Raw genomic sequence first — 24,553 nt, forward strand, 5'->3', positions numbered from 1 at the left:
CAGCTAAATCCAGCTAGACCAGCTTAAAAAGTGACCAAAACACAGCTAGACCAGCTTGCTACACCAGCAATACCAGCTAAAGCCAAGCTGGGAGACTTTAGCTGGATTTTTCAGTAGGGTGGGGGTAGGATTAGGATGAAAAACAGCCGTTCTGGCTAGATGGGATAAAGCTGCGGCCTAAATTTTACGAAACGTTAGGTTTTGGTAGAGGGATTAGGACAAAAAGTAGCGGCTCTGGCTAGATGGGATACGGCAACGGCCTAAATTTCACAAAATGTTGGGTTTGGGGGTAGAATTAGGACAAAAAACAGCCGTTCTGGCTGGATGGGATAAAGCTACGGCCTAAATTTCACGAAATGTTAGGTTTTGGGAGTAGGATTAGGACAAAAAGTAGCGGCTCTGGCTAGATGGGATACGGCAACGGCCTAAATTTCACAAAATGTTGGTTTTGGGGGTAGGATAAGGACAAAAAACTGCCGTTCTGGCTAGATGTTATGCGGCTACACAGCCTAAATCTCACGAAATGTTGGGTTTGGGGGTAGAATTAGGACAAAAAACAGCCGTTCTGGCTGGATGGGATACGGCTATGGCCTAAATCTCACGAAATGTTGGGTTTGGGGGTAGGATTAGGACAAAAAACAACCGTTCTGGCTAGATGGTATATGGCTACAGCCTAAATCTCTGGCTGGGTGGGATACGGCTACGGCCTAAATCTCATGAAATGTTGGGTTTGGGGGTAGAATTAGGAGGAAAAACAGCCGTTCTGGCTGGATGGGATACGGCTACGACCTAAATCTCACGAAATGTTGGGTTTGGGGGTAGGATTAGGACAAAAAACAGCCATTCTGGCTAGATGGTATACGGCTATGGCCTAAATCTCATGAAATGTTGGGTTTGGGGGTAGGATTAGGACAAAAAACAGCCATTCTGGCTAGATGGTATACGGCTACGGCCTAAATCTCATGAAATGTTGGGTTTGGGGGTAGAATTAGGACAAAAAACAGCCGTTCTGGCTGGATGGGATACGGCTACGACCTAAATCTCATGAAATGTTGGGTTTGGGGGTAGGATTAGGACAAAAAACTGCCGTTCTGGCTGGATGGGATACGGCTACGGCCTAAATCTCACGAAATGTTGGGTTTGGGGGTAGAATTAGGACAAAAAACAGCCGTTCTGGCTGGATGGGATACGGCTATGGCCTAAATCTCACGGAATGTTGGGTTTGGGGGTACAATTAGGACAAAAAACAACCGTTCTGGCTGGATGGGATACGGCTACGGCCTAAATCTCATGAAATGTTGGGTTTGGGGGAAGGATTAGGACGAAAAACAGCGGATCTGGTTAGGATACAGCTACGGCCTAAATCTCTGGCTAGATGGGATACAGCTACGGCCTAAATCTCATGAAATGTTGGGTTTGGGGGTAGGATTAGGAGGAAAACAGTGGTTCTGGCTAGATGGGATACAGCTACTGCCTAAATCTCTGGCTAGATGGAATACAGCTACGGCCTAAATCTCATGAAATGTTGACTTTGGGGGTAGGATTAGGATGAAAACTACGCTCATTCAGCGAGATTTCACGAAATTCTGGCCGTAGATGTATCCCTTCTAGCCACAACCAGAAAGTTGCCATCTCTTGCAACTTTCAAATACAGCTACAACCTGAATGGATGCTTGCACTTGTGTTAGGGGCGAGTCATGTTCAGTGGCTCCAGTGCGTCATTGAGCCACCGTTTTAGCCTCGCTCAAATAATTCTGAACATGTGGAAAAACGGTTTAACGGTGTAACTCCACAATTCATAGTTTACAGTCTTTGTAAGGTTTCAGCAATACATTTTTAACATTTATAACAATTATCTAAATCTTTTCAGCGTGCTGCCCCCCTTGTATACAGTGCATTCCTTCATGGCCCCCCAAGGAACATTCATGATATAAAACATTCCAAAACTTAAAATTGAATTGAAACAAACCATATTAAATTATGTAGTGCTCTTGGTTAGTATCCTTATTTTTCTAAGGGTTTAATTACACAGAATTTATGACAGATAAATGTATTTTATAAAATGTCATTAAACTGGGGCCCCCTGGCACCATCTCAGGGCACCCAGTTTGAGAACCACTGATCTAAACTTTAACATTCAAAAACCTTGTATCACAAAAGGTGAAGATGCAAATGCATTCCACTCATCGCCAACCAAATATTGATTCACGTTTTCTTTTCTTTCTTTTGTTTTGCACTGGACATCCTCACAAACAAAAGAAGCCTATTAGAGGCGGTGTAGGGTCCTTCACTCAAGTGCAGTAATTTTAAAGGAGAGCCCAATCAGACCCTGGCAGCCCTCGTGCCTGACGGTTTAATTACCTGTTCCTTTAATACTAATCATAGTTAAATATTTATAAGGGGGAAATCTTTTGTTTAGACTTGACCTTTCTCTGGGGCTCATTAGCATCTGATTATAAGTTTGTTTATTTCTGGTTCTATTTCATGGCCCCTCTGGCTGTTATTGATTTTGATTACGAAAGTGACGAGCGCTACGGACGCGGGTTAATTCAAGAACGACGTGACATTTGCTTATCTACGTCCGCGGCAAGGAAAACTGGAGAGGGCACGTGTGTGTATATATGTTTGTGTGTGTCTATTTTAGAGGTGGGTAATGGTTATTTTCTGTCTGCAGAGCGCACGAGGCTTATCTGCAGAGCGCACTATTGTCTTTAATGGACCACGAACGAAGCAGATTCATATCCGCCAAAGAGTCAGAGGCTTCTTGTGTACTCAGCGTTTTGACTGACCGGGATGATTGGAGGTGCGCTGTCGCGTGCGAATTACCATCCGGGGCGCCTCCGATTCTTCGGCGTTCCTGCACGAAGCCTCTTCCCTCAGGCTATCCCAATGCCCTCAATCACAAAAACAGAAAAGGTCTTTCATGTAAAACTGAAGTAGATAGCATTCCCTCCGGCGAACTGAACGGCTAAATCTCTCTCTCTCTCTCTCTCTCTCTCTCTCTCTCTCTCTCTCTCTCACACCTCCAGATGTTTTATTGGCGGGCCGTGTGTCAGTATATCTGGTCTCAAGTGTTTTGCACTCGAAAAACATTTACTATACAGCATTAGATGTGCGAAATAGCAACCGCAATGCACACGGTATGCAAATACTTAATCTAAATCATTTTTATATTGTGTGGAATGACAGTAATATTAAATAGCATCAAGATCTTTTGCATTATTGTCGGGCCGTGTTGTGCATTTTGTATCTTGAGACTGCCTACCATAAAAAAAGTTAAAATGTTTTTCATAATACTCCTACCATGAATTAATATACAATAATAAACTACATACTGAATGAAATCCAATTACTCCAGCACTACAACCTTTACGCTCATTTGTTCCCTAAAGACCCATAATGCCTTTCTCCTTCACAATAACCATCATCGCAGTGACCCCGCAGCGGTCAATATACTGTACAGACAAATCTCTCTATGTATTTTAACTATATCATCACCACGCAATGACAAATCAAAGCAATAAATGCTGGCAGCTATGTCTGCCATAGTATTCCTATGGTCCCATAGGGGGATCTAGCAGTTTCTGTGAATAGGATCATCTGTCGGGGGTAGGCTATGTTATGCTTATTTATTTCTCATTCAAGCACCACTGTAGTGGCCCCCTTCATGGTGTGTGTGCTTTATAATGAAACTCATTTGCTCTTACTTTGTCTTTACCACATGTAAAGAGCTGACGTCCAAATGCGTGGCCACCAATGCATGCACGGACAATCAAGAGCCATTTTGCACCCATCATTATTCTAATCCCGCTGCATTTCAGCTCCAAAGATCATTGTGGCAGAAACAGACCGTGTCTGAACGTCTGACTGGCAGGCGTCATTATCAAGCACGTTCAGTTCGACACGCGAGTCCAGACTGAGGCGGAGGTGAGAAGGGTCCGTGTTCACCGAGCGTGTAATGATGCCGGGTTTGGATCAGGGTCACTGACTCGACTGCCATTTATTTCTGCAAGGAGGCTTGAGTCCAGTGTATGCGCTTTAAATTGCAGACAGAGTTGTTGAAACCTGGACCACTTGGTGAGGAAGGCAAAGAGTAGGCATAATATAGTTATGGGTAGTTGATATTTCAACCAGCATATTATATTGTGACAAATTCCTCTAAATTAATTCAACATGTTTTTATAGTTACTATGGCATGCAGATTTTAAGATGAAAGGAATTGGAGATCATCAAAATATGAAATATTTCGCGTTAAATCTCATGAACAGGTTTGTGGAAAGGTTTAGGGGTCGTGTAAAAATAATCATCTTTTATACCAGAGGCCTGTTGAATGCTTTATTCTGATTGTTTGAGAAATGTGCTACGGGTGTTGATTATTTTTGTCTAAAATGCACACCTAATTTGTCAAATGTCTTAAAATAATCACCAGAGCAATGTTTATGGTAACCTTGGTATATGTGGAATAATTGACGACGGGCCATTGAATTATAAAAAAATAACCCACACCCAAGGTGAAATGCGGCACGACGCAAAGTGGAGTCAATTATTCCTCTTACACCACGGTTACCACAAACATTGCTCGGGTGCCTATTTTTAAGACATTTGACAAGTTAGGTGTGTGGTTATCAAAAAATAATGCATACCCACCGAACATTTCTCAACCAATCGGAATACAGCATTCAACAGGCCCGTGGTATAATTAAAAATAACATACACCTGTTTCGCGTCGTTCCGCATTACCATCTTGGGTGTGCATTATTTTCCAATAATTCAACGGCCCGTCATCAATTATTAGGCTACTTATATAAAAACCATTTTGTCTATAAGAGTTTGTCACTATTAAAGCGTTTAACATCTGTGTATGTGAAGAGCTCAGATGCAAAACCCTGCATCTGCCATGTTTTCTTGTAAATTAGCATTTTTTTTTATCAGACTTGTCAACAAAGCTCTTTTCCAACGCTATCTCATAAGAATTCGTACATATTTTACAAGATGGCTAATTCGTATTAATTCATACGACCACATTTATTTTTGTACAATTTGCCTTGACCCCTGTGACGTTGGGGTTAAGTGCGGGGTTAGGTTTTGTTGTTGTTCTTTTCATGAAAATTGTAATTTTTTCCACAATTTAACTTCATAAGAATTCATACAAATTAGCCAACTCATAAAATACAGTATGTACGAATTCTTTTGAGATCAGGATGGTATTTCTGAATTTCCTGAAGCCGGGATTAAGCAGATTTGAAGTGAAAGTATTTAAAGCGTAACTAAACCCCCGTTCAGAGCCTGACTCCACCCACTGGCAATATTTGAAAAATGCAAGAAAAGTGGGCAGATCCCAACGGAGATAAAGGGGACGAACTAAGCTCGAACCAAGTGTGTGGTGAGATCGTAACAAGGGCATGGTGAACTTGAACCTGCTTACGTCACGAGGTATTTTTTTGGACCCAACATCCAATAGGAAAATTCAACTGCAGTAGCCACCGTTCAACCTGAAGAGGGCAGCACTCCGACGTTTTTACACCATATATTGTAGTATTCAAAAAAATTACTAAAATCAATGAACAGCACTAATAAAGCACCATTCTTATAAATCATTAACTAAAAAAAGTTGGTTTAGGGTTTAGTTACTCTTTAATGAACGTATAAAACGTGCCGAGAGCATTTGATTATCATCTTATTTTTGACGGAGGTGGCATTTAGCGGCTTTTGCATCTTGTAAGCTCCTCAGTTCTGTAACTTTGGCATTTCAAGCAGACTGTGCCTGTGATCTGGCCTTCGGGACCGAAGCAGTCATCCATACACCACATTGTCTAGATTTTTATTTATTTTGCCACCAATCGTGTTTCTCGGAGCAGCCTGCCGGACAGCTGCAGCATATGAAGTCGCGTTACATTCATTAGCATGGACAAGGGATGAGACCCTAGACACACACACATACTAATACCCACCCTCTGTCTCAAGCATGGATGTGCATATGTGATTATCCTTTGTTCTATATGTTAATACTTACACACTTATAGTCAAAAGGGCAAACCTATTCATACTTTAGTAATACTATTTCTTATGTTGTAGGACACAAATACATAAAACAAATTAAACTATGGGTTTGTACTTTGTTTAGTGGCCATTACATTTTAAACAGATTCACCGCCTCAACCCATTATACTGTAGTTCGGCTATGAGTAACCCACTTCTAGCCAAAATAAACTTGAATTAGGTTACACGTCGTTTTTGACTAACTTGCAAGATGTATGATATTTCATCATGTAAACACAGTCAACAATGATTACACAGTGTTTGATTTCATTTATTTTATTTCATTTATGTTTTAGGCTACTGTTAGATGTCTATTAAAGGGGACATTTCACGACACTTAACTTACACAATGTAAAATAAATCTTTGGTGTCCCCAAATGTACATATGTGAAATTTTAGCTCAAAATATCATATAGATCATTTACTATAACATGTTAAAATCACCACATTGTAGATGCGAGATGTGAGTCGTTTACTTTTAAATGTAAATGAGCTGATCTCGATATTATCCCCTTCTGACATCACAAGGGGGACAGATTTCAATGAGTTATTTTTTCACATACTTGCAGAGAATGGTTTACCAAACTAAGTTACTGGGTTGATCTTTTTCACGTTTTCTAGGTTGATAAAAGCAATGGGGACCCAATTACAGCACTTAAACATGGAAAAAGTCCCCTTTTCATGAAATGTCCCCTTTAAAACTATTTTAAAACATATAGATATGCACACTGTACCATGATATTTGCACATATTTCAAAGTAAATACCAAGACATGCCATGATTGAATAATATGTGAATACCAGGATGCTGTTTATAAGGGCAAGTAAAAACTCTCCCCCCACTTATATATTTGCATATAAATGTATGGTTTGGAAAATGTGTTTCAATTTGTATGCATGAGTGGGATATTTTTAATATTTTTCTGATTTAATGGCTACAAGTGTGACAGCTCAGGAGGAAGAGAGAGACATCACTCAACAGATGCACACACAAAAATGAAGGACGATTAAGGTCTGATTATTGAGCATTAGAAAGTGTCAAAGTGCATCAGAGAGAGAGAGGGAGAGAGAGAGAATTTGTCCACAAAATAATGCATAAAGTAAATGCATATGGCGTAAGTGAAGGAGAGATAAAACTACAAGAAGAGCTGTGGGGTGAACAGGGGTACAAAAGCAATAAAAAGCGAGTTGAGAAAGAGATGGTTAAAGGATAAAAGGGAATTGTGGGGCAGAAAAGTGAGATATGAAAGGCTTGACGAGTTGAGAGAGGAGACGCAGGGCTGTGTGTTAGTTCCTCTTCATTTGCTCTCTGTATGTGGCGTAGAGGTCAAGCTGAGAGCTGGGACTCACGCCATGAAGGAGAGAGCAAAGACAGCCTTAGGCGAGAATACACACATACACACCGTGTGAGTACATTAATGTTTTTTATCCATACTGTATACCTCTCATATACACACTAATGTATGACTAATGTCCAAACATATAACCAGAATCCTGTGCACAGATACAGACAAAATATACAGAAAGAGCTCCAAATAATAATTTTTCATCCGGCTACTGAATTATATTTCCATTTTATCTTTTTGATAATATGACCACATTTATACAATTTAACTTCAATATACACTGAAAATTACATGCAGCATGAAGTTAATTAAGTTAATTTTGCTAGATAAGTAAACCTTCTTATTTAAGTTTTGAACCCTAACTCATAAAAACAAGTTGAAACTGTTTAACTTAATTTGTTAAAGTAAAAAATATATGTTGATATGTTATACAGTGTATGGAAAAATTTTGTTTCTAATAATCTTTATTGTAAAAATGTAAAAAATGTAAAAAAATGTATTTTGTATTACGGAAAATTTCCATTGTTGACCGTTATTTTATGGTTATTTTTCGGCACCTAAGTTGCCAGAATTTTACTTTCTTTTTTGGACTTTTTTTACAGTGTGTTATTCAGACTTTTCTAAATGTAAAATTACAGAAAAAATGTCTTTTGTATTACGGAAAATTTTTGTAATTTATTGTGCACGTTATTTTACAGTATTTTTCTGGCACCTCAGCTGCTGGAATTTTACAGTTTTTTTCACAGACTTTTTTACAGTGTTAATGTAAAATTACAGAAAAAACTGTATATTTGTATTACAAAAAATTCTGTAATTTATTGTACATGTTATTTTATGGTATTTTTCCGGCACCTCAACTGCCAGGATTTTACATTTTTTACAGACTTTTTTACAGTGTCAATGTAAAATTACAGAAAAAAAATATTTTTGTATTACGGGAAATTTCTGTCATTTATTGTGCCCATTATTTTATGGTATTTTTCTGGCACCACAACTGCCGGAATTTTACAGTTTTTTACGGAATTTGTTACTATTTCCTGCATAAAAAACAACCAGTCTAAGATGGTCTGCTGGACTTTGCTGGTTTGGGCTGGTCTAGCTGGTCATATAGCCTGTCTAGGTTAGTCTTAGGTGTGTTGTGTTGGTTTTTCAGCTTAGCAAAAAAAAATTTGGTTTAAATGTAGCTTAAATAAATTGATTTCAGCCACTTACCTTAAAAAAATTAAACAAATATTTTTTTCAGTGTACCAAAATAATACATTCAATTTACAATTTTTTTTTAATTAAGTGGTTGCAATCAATTTATTTAAGCTACATTTAAACAAAAAAAACTAGAAAAAAATAAACACAAAAAAATTTGGTTTAAATGTATCTTAAATAAATTGATTTCAACCACTTACCCTAAAAAAATTAAACAAATAATTTTTTCAGTGTACCAAAATAATACATTCAATTTACTAATTTTTTTTAAGGTAAGTGGTTGCAATCAATTTATTTAAGCTACATTTAAACAAAAAAACTAGAAAAAAATAAAAACAAAAACTTTAGTTTAAATGTAGCTTAAATAAATTAATTTCAATCGCTACCTTAAAAAAATTTAATAATTTTTTCACTGTACCAAACATATCTGTACCTAATGATAGGTACAATTAAAGGACATTTTTTAAATGGTACTACCTAAGTGACACATATTTTTTTCTAACAGTGTATGTAGTTTAATCTCGTCTTAATGCTGGTTTAGCTGATAGGCCAACTAAGAAATGGCTTAAAAACCCTCTAAAACCAACAAACAGACAAGCCTGACCAAGCTTTATAATGCCTTGCAAATAACAATTCCAGCAAAATGCATTACGACCGTGATCCCAAGAGATCTCGGGGACAAACCTGATCTTCAAATGTCGCGTCATTTCAATGTTTTAAACGCGCCGCAGGCCAAAGATTCCTCCATCAACTGTGCTCTGTTTACCCTCACCTCAGTAATCATTGGATATAATCAGCAGATGGAGGCAGAAAGGCCGCGCTGTTTCCATTTCCGAAATCAAATATGTGCTCATCATGAAAAAAATAAGAGCAAGAAAAGAAAAAAAGCCATCAGAGGAATCCATCGGATCAGCAGAATAAATCTAATTTCCCTACAAATGCATTTGTAATATTTCAAATCTACAACCCGGGTTAATCCAACGCTTCATTTACATTCAAATAAAGCAAAGTCATGTCTTATCAATAAGAAGAAGCCAGTGGAAAAATAAATTACATTTTAAGACAGTGAAAAAGAGGGAACACAGGATTTTCTTGTGTATTTTATTGTCAGAGAGTCAATAAAATATAAAGGGACTCAATTATTCTATTAGGCTGAAACATTGCATTATCGCAGAGCGTAACAGAATCAACAGAGATTTTCAGACCTGTTTGATGAAGTTTGGTTTATACACAGCATTCCAAATAAGCACTAGAAGTGTCTGTTTAATGAATGAATGAGATTAGTGAGCGAGGACGTATTTATAATGTAGAGATGTGAGTTGTTTCTCCAGCATGGCCTGATGCTTTTTTATGCTTTGTGAGAACATTGTATAAAAATTTCTTGTTGCACTTACATTTTTAAGTTTAATCAGCTTGAATTTATAACTTTTTGACCAGTGTGGAGTTGTTATAAATTATAAAAAAATATTAGCCTAAGTTATTTCAACTTCATTTTTATAATTTATAGCAACTCTCACTAGTCAAGAAAGTTATTTGTAATTTCAAGTTGATTAAATGCAACAAGTATTTTTTTTACATTATTTTTTTTTTTACAGTTTTTGGGTTCACACTCTTTGTGCTACATGCCTGAATTATGTGGTTTGCTGAAGACGGGTCTTATTAGTATTTTAAGTAATCAGACATGCAATCTTTCTATGGAACAGAATGGAGATTTAGGAGTTAACTTCTTTGACTTAGGCCTGTATACTACACTGTTAATCTGGTAGTTGAAATTACTTAAAAAAATTAAAGGAAATATGTTGCCCTAAAAAAATAAAGTTATGTGAACTAAAACAATACAATTAACTTAAAATTTCTAGTAATACAATTGCAGTAAAAAAATACAGTAGGTAACATAGAAAATGGAAGCATTTTGGGGGGAAAAAATCTGCTTTTACCACTTTTAAGAATATAGTGTTAAAATGGACAAAAAAACATTTACTAAGCTGACAACCTGGCTAGAACACATGTTGAGGGGTCAAATAGGTTGTTTGTACCAAAAAGTGTCCGACTAATATATGTTTTGGCCTCCTGACTATTTCTCCAACTTAATTCAACAAGTATAGTAAACTTAATTTTAAGTTGCATGATTAACTTGAAATAATTTGTAATATCAATTGCTTTGTCCAGCATCTCCACTGTGTTCAAAGATTTATGTTCAAAGATTTGCTATTTTGAATTCATTTATACTTTTAGTGTTATAAAAGGCATTATAACACCAAATTCAACTGACTAGAAACCAGTCATTGAATAAACTTGATTAAATAAAACGTGCTAGACAGGGTTTAAACACTGATCACCTGAACTGTGACTTCACAAAACTAAAATTTACAATAAAACAACATTTGTTAACACACTATAAAAAATGTTTTTCAATAATTTTTTTTTTTAGTATTTTTGTCTTGTTTTCAGTAAAAATATCTAAAAATTCTTCAATTAAGATATAACATTTAAATATAAATTGTAAGTGATTTTGTGCATAAAACAAGCCAAAAAATCTGCCAATGGGATAAGCAAAAAATCTTGAACATTTTTCTTAAACACTAAATTAAAGAAAAATTTAAGAAAAAATTGCTTACCCCATTGGCAGATTTTTTTTGCTTGTTTTATGCACAAAATCACTTAAATTTGATATTTTTGGTCTAAAAACTAGACTTATTTTCTTGGGTCGTTTTGCTAATCAAGAAAAAGCATCTTAATTTAAGATATTTTACTGAAAACAAGACAAAAATAAGAAAATCTTTTCTTAAAAATATTTTTTTTGCAGTGCATATATTAAATAATAAGAGCGTTAAAAAAAAAGAGCGTAAACCTTTATGACATTTTATTTACAAATACAAAATTCTTATCAGCTCTTATTCTGTAAAAAAGCATAAATAATCAAAATATGCACAAAGGATTATGGGTATTTCTCACAACATGCATTGATAATTCACTGCAGAAAATGACTGACTTTCTTAGTATTGTTGTCTTGTTTTCAGTAGAAATATCTAAAAATTCTTAAATCAAGATGTATTTTCCTAATGAGCAAATAACCTAAGAAAATAAGTCTCGTTTTTAGAAAAAAAAAAATTGAGTGAAAATTTTGCTTAAATTAAATGTTTAAGAAAAAAGAAAACGTATAGATTTTTTTTCTCACCCCATTGGCGGATATTTTTGCTTGTTTTAAGCACAAATTCACTTAAATTGTATATTTTCTGTCTATAAACTAGACTTATTTTCTTGGGTCATTTTGCTCATCAAGAAAAAGCTCATCAAGAAAATTTTAGTTTTAGAATTTTTATAAAATACTAAGTAAGAAAGTCATTTTTTTGCAGCGTTGTTTTACTTTAATAAATTTTGTATGTCTAAAAGTGAAATGAACTAAGATTTTTTAAGCATATGTCCAAAACACAAAATATTAAGTAACATTTACTTCATTGTTTAAGTAAATACAATATCTGGGTTAACAGTGTATATTTTAGGCCTACTCCTATTAAGATTGTTTATATATGACTATGTCTGTGAAATCCAGGCTAAAGTCTCATAATCTAATGATGAGATTAGGAACATCAATGTATGATTTCTGGACTGTGTTTGAATGGCTTTTAGACGTCTTTTAAACACAAAATTGCTTGCAGAGAGAGAGAGAGAGAGAGAGAGAGAGAGAGAGAGAGAGAGAGAGAGAGAGAGAGGCTGCTGACTACTCAACACTGCAGTACTGAGGTCAGATCCTCTTCATCTTAATGAGACGTCCTGAGAACAGAAAAGTGCTGGGCTCACACACACCGACACCTTCTTAACACACCCCCTACTCTCTGGTGTACACAAAACAAATTCCCACTGTAGATTTCAATTAAACCCATTCAAAGACAATATACACCACCAAACCCTGTCTGCAATTTCACCCAGCGCTTCCGTGTGTAAAATCGTGGAAAGCAAACACAGGTGCTCTATATTCTCACAAAGACTTTTCCCCGTTCGCTTCATTAGCATCAACACACACAACAAACACAGGTGCGCATTACTTGTTATCACTGGCTTGGACACTCACACCGTGGTGCGTGCATATCGCTACCATTGGCCCGCTCAGAAATAAAGCGCGTGCACATGCACGGTTCTGCAGCGTGGTTTGATGGTGATAAAGGTTTTTATGTGTCATCTGCTCACGGCTGTTGAACTGCAGTGTGTGAAACTGTCTTTTAAATGTCACCTTGTGAAAACACAAGGGAGACTCCCACAGGACCCGACACGCGCAATCACACAACACGGTACTGAATGAAAGAGTGAGCACGTGTGAGCGTGCCATCCTCCGGTTCTCTTCCCGACCGTCCCAGACAATGGTGGCGGGCAGGATGCACCCCCTCTCTTGACCCTAATAGTTCTGGGGGCAGTTTACAGTCACACTATTAGGAGTGAAAAATTATCCGCGCCTGCATCCCTGGGCAACACGCTGACCTATTAATGCCAATCAAATCCCACACAGACCAGGGAGAGATTATGATCTAAGCAGGCCAGAGATGGAGAGATAGTATCAGCTCTCCGCTTTCAATCAATACAGCCTGATTCTAACAGCCATTGATTGCATCAAAACCTTGATCCCAAATCACAGATGTGATTATGTAATGGGGAGCGGTGACACTTTATTGAAAACAATGAGTCTGACGCGCGATGCTGGAGGAAATATTAATCTTACTGTGTCACGTAACAGAACTCCGTCGTTCGCTTTGATTTATGATGTGCGTGTGCTGTCGTAATCCATTGTGTGTTTACTTCTGACAGCTGAGCATATTGACAAGATGTAGGCTGTGTTCAGATTCAGAATAGCATCGGCTACTATTGTAGAAAATCTAGGGTGAGGCTTGTCTTTTGGATTTTTCTTGCAATAAGGACCAAAAGTAAGTCAGGGCACACAGCATTTATAGGCATTAGCACTTCTGAGCACTTCCGAGCACCTCCTCCATGAGGTGTTAAAAGCTTCGGTCAAAGAATAACAGGAAAACATTTAGGCTATGTTTACACCAGTGATGCGCGGGTCAATGTATAAACAACTAACGTGCAACTTGGACGGCAAAAAAAAAATATATATATATGTATAGTGTACCTGACTCCGCATTTTTTTAAAGTAGTAATTTTTTAAAATAGTTAATTGGTATCTTTATTTCAAATGACCCGACCGACTGATATCACAAAAAATATTTTTGGATGACTCATAACCGTGCGTAACCGCAAGCACCCGCTCATTTTGGATCAACCTGGTTTACACAATAACGATGTAGCGAAAACTGAGACGTTTTTACTTTTGCGTTTATGAAAATTTCACGAATACACGACAATGTTGTCCAAAAGATCTGCATTTACACAGATCTGTGAAGACTACACTGCAAAAAATGATTTTCAAGAAAAAAATTCTTAGCATTTTTGTCTTGTTTTCAGTAAAAATAAATATAAAATTTAAGTGATTTTGTGCATAAAACAAGCAAAAAAATCTCCCAATGGGTAAGCAAATTGTGAATTTAGTGTTTAAGAAAAATGTTCAAGATTTTTTATTTAACCCATTGGCAGATTGTTTTGCTTGTTTTACACACAAAATCACTTAAATTGTATATTTTTGGTCTAAAAACTAGACTTATTTTCTTGGGTCGTTTCGTTTTTCTCATCAAGAAAAAGCATCTTAATTTAAGAATTTTTAGATATTTTTACTGAAAACAAGACAAAATACTAAGAACGTTTTTTCTTGAAAATAATTTTTTGCAGTGTACTTTGTCTTGTTTTAGTACAAATGTCTAAAAAAACTTCAATCAAGATATATTTTCATGATGAGCAAAATGACCTAAGAAAACATCTAGTTTTTAGACAAAAATGTACAATTTAAGTGAATTTGTACTTAAAACAAGCAAAAAAATCTGCTAATAGGGTAAGCACATTTTCTTAAAAATGTTTTTTAAGTTATTAAGAAAACAGTTCAAGATTTTTTTCTTACACCATTGACAGATTTGTTTGCTTGTTTTAAGCACAAATTCACTTAAATTGTCTTTTTACTTAATTCACTTAATTTGATTTTTTGTCTAAAAACTAGACATATTTTTTAAGATAATTTTGCTCATCAAGAAAACACATCCTAATTTAAGATTTTTTTATATTTATACTGAAAAATACTAAAATACTAATTAAAAAAGTCATGTTTTGCCGTGTACATCCGCTGTATTAAGTTTACCAGGTCAGTAGATGGTGATGTTACCTTGTAAAGAAACACTACATGTCTGCGCACACATGTATTCATCTATACAGATGTTTCTGTATTGCTCAGTGGTAGAGCATTGCGCAGAAGGTCATGGGTTCGAACCCAGGGAACTCAAATACTGATAGAAAATGTATAGCTTTGAATACGCTTATAAATATTCGCATAGACCAAGTATATATATATATATATATATATATATATATATATATATATATATATATATATATATATATATATATATATATATATATATATATATATATATATATATATATATATATATATATATATATATAAATAGAAACAATTAAGATAGCGAAAGCATAGACCAAGTTTGTTGACTATAAAGCGACACATTTTGTACATTTTGTTAAAGAAGCATCAATAAACTCACTATCTTGAGCAGCACAAACACAGGGGGCTTCTCAATATGTGTCCTCATTTCCTTGCTCCTACATCCTAAAACCCAAAAACCGATCGAGCTTTGCCATCTTAAAGGACATCTCAATTCATTAATTGCACCGCCAGGAGGCGAGGGACGAGGAATTATGCACGAGGATACATAAGTGTGTCCTATGCATAAGTGTTTTATTAACTTTAAGCTGACGCACGTATAAATCTTCTCCCCCTTCAAATCATTATGTCTTTAAACACGCATAAATGTTGGTATTAATCATTCAATTATTGTTAATGTAGACTCGTTTCAAACAGTATATTTAATATTCATGTAAAGACCACCAATTTATATAAATGATCAGTGACACACATATTCATTTTACAGCACTTTATTTTAACGTAGTAAGGCTATGAACTTTACTCGTTAAATATTTTGGGTTTTAAATGCACTTGATAATTTGATAATAGAGATTGTGCTTTATACAGAGAGTGAGGAATAAGCATATCCCATTTCACTTAATGCTTCATCTCCTTTGTCCTCGAGGAAAGGAACCGAGGAAAGGAAACGAGGATGCACAAATAAGAATTGAGAAGCACTCACAGTCCTGTAGGCCGTCATTGTTGTTTTGGTTATACTCGCAAAAACATGACATAACCGTTTTTACAGAATCACGTTTACGTACTGTAAAAAAAATTCGTAGAAATTGCAGTGTTACTTGCAGCTGGTTGCCGGTAACTTATTGTAGATTTAAATGTATGATATTTACTGGCAAGAGTTTGTTCAAAGTTAAATAAATATTAAATATTAACAAGTCTTTATCTTTACAGAATAAAACTATACAATAACAGCCTCATGCAAAGCATTCTGGGAACCAAAATCATCATCAACCTTTTATTGTTTTTTGCTTCAGATTTTGTTTCACAGAATGCTTTGCTTGATGCTGTTATTTTAGTTTTACTCTGTAAAGACAAAGACATGTAAATGTTTAATGTTCATTTAACTTTGAACAAAATGTAAATAACATAAATTTCAATCTACGGTAAGTTACCGGCAACCGGCTGCAAGTAACACTGTAATTTCTTCTGATTTTTTTTTTTTACAGTGAAACGACTTTAAAACCTTCTTCAAAAGTCCAAAACAAACAGCCAAACCACATTAAACCTTTCTCGTTTACGGTAAAATTGTTGCCATGTCTTTAGACTGAACAGACCGTTTCGGCAGACAATTTCACATCCAAATTCTGGGAAATTAAACTTAAGCACTAAATTAAAAACATCCACCAATGTTTATGACACCATTTACTATATAATTTCCATCACACATACATTTGTACTCTTACTTTTTTTTAAGCAATATACTGTAAACACTTTAATCTTCATGCGAACAGCAAATTTCAACATGGTTTACATGGAATACTTTATCCCAATGAGCTTGACTTGCACTTCAATTCCAGTACAAATGTTTATTTATAAGTATTAGCATATAGAGAAATGCAAAGTAACCGTTTTTAATTTCTAAACAAATTGATTAAATTAGATTTTTCATTTCTAAAATGATGTTTGGATAAGACTTACTCCATTAAACTTGCATCAAATATTATCAAGTTATGTGACAACAATGATGCATACTAATGTTTGTGATTGTCTATGCAGGATGCAGTAAAGCTACCATCTGAAAAAACAGCAGCAATAGTTAATATTTTGTGTATATACGTTCATCATCCATCTGTCAGCAGTTTGAGATCAGTAATTAGTTTAACAAAGAAAAATGTACACCCAGGGACCCTGACCACATGACAGTTCATCATAATGACCTGTGATGGATTGACGTCTAATCATATAATGCATCTTTCGCCTGTATAAAAGCCATTGCAAATGTTTCAGAAGAATAATAAGGAGTTGCCTCTTTTCCTTTGTATACACCCATGTCTTTGTGTACATTGTCTTAAATTGTATTATGCGTGGCAGTGTATCCTCCGAAAAAGAGAGAGAGAGAGAAAGAGACTCAACATCACCAGCAATAAATCAAGAGAGATATGATGTAAATGAAATCAGGTCTAGCACCCCATAAATCAACTGCAACTGAATGTTTTCTTATACAAAAAGGAAAGTAAGAGAGTGCTGTGTTTATTTCAACTTCAAACAAGTATCAAATAATTACAAAGATCCCATTAAACTGTGGTGCATAATCACTCATAACACCCCACCAACCTCACAAGAATGCAATAAAAACAATCAAACAACACTAGAAATACCCCCAAAATAATTTATAATAACATAGCATTTTTTTTACTATTTAAGCATTTTAATCTATAAGTAATCAAGTAATCTATATGTTAAAGGTGACATTTCACAAGACATTTTTAAAATGTAAAATAAATCTTTGGTCTTCCCAGCGTACGTATGTGAAGTTCTAGCTCAAAATATCATTTAGATCATTTATTATAGCATGATTAAATGTTGGGGTGAGCCAAAATGTGTCATTTTGGGTGTGTCCTTTAAAATGCAAATGAGCTGATCTCTGCACTAAATGGCAGTGCCGTGGTTGGATAGTGCAGATTAAGGGGCGGTATTGTCCCCTTCTGACATCACAAGGGGAGCCACATTTCAAAAAGCTATTTTTTTACATGCTTGCAGAGAATGGTTTACCAAAGTTACTGGACTGATCTTTATCGCATTTTCTAGGTTGATAGAAGCACTGGGGACCAAATTATAGCAAAAAAGTCTGATTTTCATGATATGTCTATTTTAATTTGTATGACCGGGTTTGTTATTCTCCATTGCCTCAAATGGCGCTCTTGTGAGTAGGACTTACATGCTTCCAGTGTATGCTTGGGGCTTTGGTCAAAACATGACTTTTTAGGATATACAGCCATAAACAAACCTCACGCAAGAGAGCCATACAGCCCATGCAGCAATACGCACCATGAATTGACACATAGCTGGTGTGTTAACCTCATCTTCGGCAGGTGTGATTGAATAGCCTGAGGCAGAGGAACGTTCTGGAGATTCTCATGAACAAGTTTTCGGTGAAGACGTGTTTGTAACTTATCGCTACAGCCTTGGGTTACGGGCGCTCGACGCGTCTTAGCCATGCAAATGATAGCAGATTTTGAAGGTAGGTTCTCTTTGAAATCTTTATGTATGCTTCTGGGAGGCCTGCAAGACCAACTATAACCTTTTCTTCAATACCAATCTCTCCAAAAGACACTGTCCCAGGCAGACACACAACACACACAATGATTGCCATTGACCCAGAGGATGGACCGACCAGCTGTGTGCGAGGAACACTGACGACAGTCATGGGTATGCACAGGAATTTTGTGTATGTGAGTCCAAATTCAGCAGAATGGTGAGATCATTGCTATGATGCCATATTGAGACATTGGGGAATGCTTCGAAAAGAAACACACATCGCAATCCAGAGTAAAAATATTATATGAAAAATTCCTTTGTGGTGGTGTTATTGTTGAATTCACACAACTTTTCTTTTATCTGTTATATTAAGTTCACATTTTACCCAGATAGCAATCGACTAACTGTCAAGAGGTACAGTAAAGCGGACCGGCCGACCCACTGGGAGTCTACTGGGTATCATTATTCCAGACTTTCAAGTCCATCGCAAAATTATAATTTTTAACATCTCCTTTTACATACATTTACCTCACAATGTTGGCATTCATTTAGCCCTGGTTGTTGGTCACACAAATGATATGGCTAAATAGACCACAAGAACAGGTTTTGTGCACAGCAGAGGGATGTGCATCAGACAGAAATCAGTTTTGAAACACAGACAAAAAGCAGCCGATAAGGGGGTGGAGACATTTATAAAGGGAGACACTATAAATCCTTTCCTGTCACTGCCGAGCCATAAATATTATTGTCCATGGTGTAAAATGACTCTGAAATTGACCATAGTGTGTGGATACACATTTGGTATGCATGATTTAATAGCATAAATCCAGCATGGTGCCCCATAATGACTGCTGAATGGATATTATGTAGTTGGTACGTGCAACCTCTGTCACTGCCCACCTTTCTCTCTCTCTTACTCGAATTCTAAGATGTGTGCTTAAACTCTCTATTCTGATCTCAAAGTCATCTATGTTAGGTCACTTACTTTCATGAGACCCTGACAGGTGTCCTATTTACTGATACAAGAACATAGTCACTGTTTCCGCTGTATAAATCAGAGTACAGAAACATCCAGTGCTGGGAAACTAAAAGTATCAACTTAAAGACACTGACATGCCTTGAGATGCAAAGCTTTGTTTGACATCTTGACATAATTTTTACTGAAACAGAAAGTTTTTGGGAAGGGACATATAGTGGCTCCTCACCTTTTAAAATAGCCAGTAGCCAATAATATAGCTTACTTTAGCCTGGAAGCTGATGAGCAGCTGAAGTTCACTATGATGTCATACGTAGAAATTGTTCATCCGTATTATCGGAGATGAGATGCTGTACGTTTTGAATGCTTACTGTATATCTTTAAATAGAATTTTGCCATGTTTTTGGAGCACAGTAGTTTATAAATATTCTTATAAAATATCATCCCTTATATTAAGTCCAAAAAACTTCAGTTTTGATTTTGTAGGGACTTTAACTACATTTTAACTACATACAATGATAATAATTTAAAGAAAATAAGTTTATTTCTCTGTATTATGAAGACTGCAATAATAGGCTTGTTCGACTTCATACGGTGTCGCAAAAATCGACAGCCGGATGACGTCAAAGTAGACTTTTAACTATGTCTTAATTAAGTTTTTTTTAAACATATTTTAATACAAATCTTGCTATTATTTTGTCAAAAAAAGTGTAAAATGTTTGGACATATCTGCTTTTACACTATTTTGACCAGCAGGGTTCGACAGCGTGTGTGGTGTTTCGAGCTGCTTCGAAAAACTGAATCAATTTTCGAAGCAATTGGTTCAATTGATTCGAAGCTTCGAAAAGCTTCATTTCTCCCATCACTAACTAATGGTAGTGTCGCGCCGCGTAGCTCCGCCCACCCCGAATCTTGATTAGATCGATGTTCTGCTCATCATAATGAAGAGGCTTGTTCGACTTCATGCGGCACTGCAAGAACCGACAGCAGGATGACGTCAAAGTACTGCGAAAACAATCCGAGAAGTCATACGAAGTGTAATTTCGTCTTGCTCTCGCGGCACTGTGACGTCATCCTCCTGTCAGTTCAAGCGGCGCCGCACGAAGTCGAACAAGCAAACGCTGAGGAGTCGATTGAGCTTTGAAGTTAATACGCCAGCGGATATTAAGACACATGCTTCAATTTCTTGAAGTAAAACCCGTATAAAGTATGCCATCAAGGGAAGCACCACACAAGTGATAATAAGGTAGGCCTATGTGTTTGTTTTGACAGAGAGAGCTCGTGCATACGCTTGTTATGATTTGGCTGTGGTCTCGCACCAATTTCGCATTCAAGTTTCAAGTTTATTTATCATGTAAACAATGTCAGGGACAATTTATATGTGAGTGTGGAAATTACTACAAAAATATGCCGATAATCAAACGCTTTTTTCTCTAAACTGAATTTAAAATTTAATCAATTGAGTTATGTAAATGAACCGATTCAAATGACTCGCCGAGTCACCGAACACCTACTTGATGTTTCAAAGCAATTTAAAAAGATTTCATCAAAAGGATTTTTAAAAAGTTCACCAGTAGGCTAGGCTATAGGCAAGCCAATCACATACTTTATTTTGTTATTTTTATTTTATTTAGTCAGTGCACATTAATAATAGGCTACTACATAGATATGTAAAATGCGCCAGATTTAGCCAGTATTGGCTAATTTATAAAGTATTTATAAAATATAAAGCCAGTTACCCCAAACTTTTTCCAGTTACTCATGGGAGCACTTTAGCCTGTCCTCTAGTTTGCACTCTTGCTCAGCATCCTTTAAGCTGTTCTTTTGGGCACAAAACACTCCAATCAATGACATTGATCATTCCTCGGCAAGCTTAACCTGTCTGAGGAATCCATCTGCAGTGGGCAAAAATATATGGACTTTAAATCTACTTAACGGATCAGTTGAGGGACACAAGATTGTACCTTTACGTCATGAACAGGAATAATACATCTTAACTAGATTCTTATTTAGAGGAACTGACACAAAATCACTAAAAACAATTGATGGGTTGAGGGGGCACTAGATCATACCCATCTAAACTCTAGTCAAAAATACTTCATAACAAAAGGTTTTTCCAAAATAAATGATGGAATATAGAAAAACATATCTTTAATAGTATGAACAACAGACATTTAAGTAAAACATGCTGACTTCCTATTTGCCTAGTTGTACAGTAGTTTGACCTTGCTTACCAATGGCTGTACATGGTCTACATCCTGTGCCTATTGATCAGACGGACAGAAAAAAATGAACAATATTGGGTCCCAAATCCGTTTTAATAGAGTGTGTGTTTAAATGGACAAATTGTTTATTTTGTCTTTAAATGAATTGTATTTGACATGTTCTAACCACATGGGACAAGGACTAAAAGTGTAACAGATTACAAAGTTGACCCTTGTGTAGTCTCAGTCAATGGATTACAATTATACATCAGAACTTTGGTGTTATTACAGACATATTCAATGTTGATTCATAGCCTTTGCATTGATTCATTAAAAGGTCAATGTTCTTCACAGATGACAATTCTTTCAATAGCATAATCCTGTGTTGTTTTAAGATAACTTAGATTTTCTCATCGTTCTTTCCTAATCTTTTTTAATTAGAAGAAAATAATGAATTGTTGTCATTTAGAGTCTGTAATCATTTTGAGTCTGTATACTTTATGAATTCTTATGATTGATGTTTATTAGTATTGTAAAACAATTCACAGAGAATACTCTCTTATTTATGATTGTTTAATCTAAAACACGCTTTAATATATAGAGACTTTAGAAATGTGTCTATAGGGTCAGCATAACATAAGCATTTATCATCATTATACCATAGACATGTATATTGACTATTTGTCATTTAAGATGAATTGCACAGTTGACTTGTATTTAAATGTCCTATATCTATAGGCTCTTTTTCACACTGTATACAGTGTACCCAAAGCAGACCACACTTGCTTATTAATGTGGTGTATATGAACTTCTTTCAACTTAAATGTACCTAAACTGCACTCTAAAAAAACAAACGGTGCTATATAGAACCAAAACTGTTGCTTTGGATCGTAATCATAGAAGAACCGTTTTTAGTGCCATATAGCACCGGTGAAGCACCAGTGAAGCACCTGGGTAGAACCATATAGTGCTATGTAGAACCATATTTGGTGCTATAGTGGTTCTATATGGCCCCTATATGGTTCTACACAGGTGCTTCACTGGTGCTTCACCGGTGCTATATGGCACTAAAAACGGTTCTTCTATGATTACGAGCAAAGAACCACTTTTGGTGCTATATAGCACCGTTTGTTTTTAGAGTGTGCATGTTTTGTGAAGAATACACAACTTAGATGAACTTAGATGATTAAGGCATCTTTGCTTAATTACAGTGTTAAACATGTAAACACCCAAGCCTTAACATTGACTCAAAACTCAACCACTGGTGTCTCGGGGGAATTTATTAGCTCACCCTTCACAGATATTCAATGCACAATTCACCTGAGTGTTTTTCTGCATATTCCCAAGTGTTGTCAGTACAGACAAGCCAATCACATATTTCACTTAACGCTTTACAATTTAAAGGGACACTCCACTTTTTTTTTGAAAATATCTTTTCCAGCTCCCCTAGAGTTAAACATTTGATTCTTACCGTTTTGGAATTAATTCAGCTGATTTGCGGGTCTGGCGCTATGACTTTTAGCATAGCTTAGCACAATTCATTGAAGCTGATTAGACCATTAGCATTGCACACAAATAGTTTAGATATTTATCCTATTTAAAACTTGTTGCATCGTGTACTAAGAATGATGGAAAATTAAAAGTTTAGATTTTCTAGGCAGATATGGCTAGGAACTATAATCTCATTCTGGCGTAATAATCAAGGACTTTGCTGCCGTAACATGGCTGCAGGAGGTGCAATGATATTACGCAGCAGCTGAAAATAGACCCCTTAGTCTCTTCCAATAGCAGGGGACTATTTTTGGGCCCTAATAATATCATTCGCAACTTTTAATTTTCCGTCGGTCTTCGTACACGATGTAACTATAGAAGAGTTACAGAAGTTACTACAAAAAAACTACAGAAGTTTTAAATAGGAAAAAATATCGAAACTATTTGGTTATTTTTGAGCGAGATGCTAATGGTCTAATCAGATTCAATGAATTGTGCTAAGCTATGCTAAAAGTGGTACCGCCAGACCCGGATATAAGCTGAATGGATTCCAAAACGGTAAGAATCAAATGTTTTCAAAAAAGTGGAGTGTCCCTTTAAGAAATGGCAAATGTGATGTTGGCAAATCATTTTTGTTAAATAAGCCATGTTTCTCCAGACTTTCTCTAATTCTTTTAAAAGTTATGCATCAATCATTGCATTTAAAATCTTGGAGCTGATGGTGTAGTGGGCAGTGCTCTGACATGTGTTGCAGATGCACTTTTGGCAACCCGAGTTTGAGTCCCGGCTCAAGATCCTTTACCCCTTACATCATGTTCTCTACTGTCTATCTAATACAGGGAATAAATGCCCCCAAAAATACATTACTTTAAAAAAGAAAAAATCTTGGATGACCTTTAATTATATTTAAGCACATGGCTGGTTTACATTTCAGCATTGTACTGATTTGAGTCGATTTGCCTGATGCACAGAGCAGAGCAGAAACAGTGGTGTGTTTATATGGGATATTTATGCAGTATTATATGGGCCTGCAGGTGGAGCTGTGATGCAGTGTTTTGAGCCCCTTTGCGTTCAGAAAGCGCGACCAGATAGGACAAGAATATTGTATCGAGTCTGCCCCTCTATGATGCCAAGCAGGATTAATCCTACAGGAGGTACAAAAGTTTAGAGATCATTGATCTTAAAAGTTGCACAGTGCACTGCAAACAAACCTGCATGCATGTTAGCAACATAAGGTCTTGAATTAAAATAAAATATTATCCAGACTGTAATGTTTATGAATTGTTTTAGTCACGTTGGCAGGATGATATAAATATGCAAATGCATGAATCAATTTCTTTAACTAATTCAAATTAAGCAGATTTTGTGTGCATAAGATAATCTCCAATGAATAGGGTAATGCAAGTAAATAAGTTTATATAAAGCTAATCTCCTAACACAGTCTTTATTTCTTAATCATATATTTATCTCCTAATCTCTCCATCTCTAAATGATTTTGCAGATTA

At 36.0% G+C, this 24,553-nt stretch overlaps 1 protein-coding gene across 1 annotated transcript in view; it reads left to right on the forward strand.

Annotated features, from left to right (window-relative positions):
- The first annotated feature begins 20,493 nt into the window (after positions 1 to 20,493).
- plxna4 (plexin A4) overlaps positions 20,494 to 24,553 on the forward strand; it is a 289,939-nt gene continuing 285,879 nt past the window's right edge. Inside the window, exon 1 of the mRNA XM_073868431.1 lies at positions 20,494 to 20,599. The gene's annotated coding sequence lies outside the window, so the exon portion shown is untranslated. The remainder of the gene's footprint in view (positions 20,600 to 24,553) is intronic.

This window comes from Misgurnus anguillicaudatus, chromosome 1 (genome assembly GCF_027580225.2).
Source record: "Misgurnus anguillicaudatus chromosome 1, ASM2758022v2, whole genome shotgun sequence".
NCBI classification, from domain to species: domain Eukaryota; kingdom Metazoa; phylum Chordata; class Actinopteri; order Cypriniformes; family Cobitidae; genus Misgurnus; species Misgurnus anguillicaudatus.